General features: G+C 39.6%; 1 protein-coding gene across 2 annotated transcripts in view; it reads right to left on the bottom strand.

Annotated features, from left to right (window-relative positions):
• Nucleotides 1-786, bottom strand: part of LOC106870215 (serine/threonine-protein kinase 40) — a 20520-nt gene that overhangs the window by 10114 nt on the left and 9620 nt on the right. The window lies entirely within an intron of this gene.

Genomic DNA, 786 nt, shown 5'->3' with positions numbered 1-786 from the left:
GTATAAATAATTATTCCAAATGCAGATCTATGTATTTGAGATATTTAGTCCCGGTTCTACACCATTTTGAGTGTGGCTGTTGCCAGTACCGCCTGACTGGCCTTCATGCCGATGGCACATAAAAGCACCCACTATACTCTCGGAGTGGTTAGCGTTAGGAAGGGCATCCAGCTGTAGAAACTCTGCCAAATCAGATTGGAGCCTGGTGTAGCCATCTGGTTCACCAATCCTCAGTCAAATCGTCCAACCCATGCTAGCATGGAAAGCGCACGTTAAACAATGATGATGATGATGATGGAATTTTGTAAACAATAGTACTGTTGGTTATAGCTTCCCAGTGGGTTCAATTCAGACAAAAAAACGTATCACTCAACAACAATAACAACTACAATGATAATAATGATGAAATAAGTACATATATAACAAATATTCCTTTGTACTACTAAAGAAAATGGCTAACAGTATTGGCTTTGTGGTCATCACATCTTGTGAAAGCACATTGTCACTAAACAAAGTGTGATAAGTAAACTGAATTGTTTTATTATTGTTTAATCCCAAGTTAGGCTTATTCCTACAATCAAAGGCTCTACAGCCATGACCATTTCGTCTCTGAGTATCAGGAACAATATTCTGTCCAGCATATCTGTCCCCAAATTGCTAGGGTGTGATTTGGAGATTTGATTGCTATTCCAAGCAATCACATGCTATCTCAGTGAAGTTGAAAGGCTCAGACAAAATTTCTGTGTGTGTGTGTGTGTGTGTGTGTGTGTGTGTGTGTGTGTGCGT

Source organism: Octopus bimaculoides, chromosome 4, assembly GCF_001194135.2.
Source record: "Octopus bimaculoides isolate UCB-OBI-ISO-001 chromosome 4, ASM119413v2, whole genome shotgun sequence".
Taxonomy (NCBI): domain Eukaryota; kingdom Metazoa; phylum Mollusca; class Cephalopoda; order Octopoda; family Octopodidae; genus Octopus; species Octopus bimaculoides.
The sequence above is the reverse complement of the archived record's forward strand: the minus strand, read 5'-3'. Positions and strand labels throughout refer to the sequence as shown.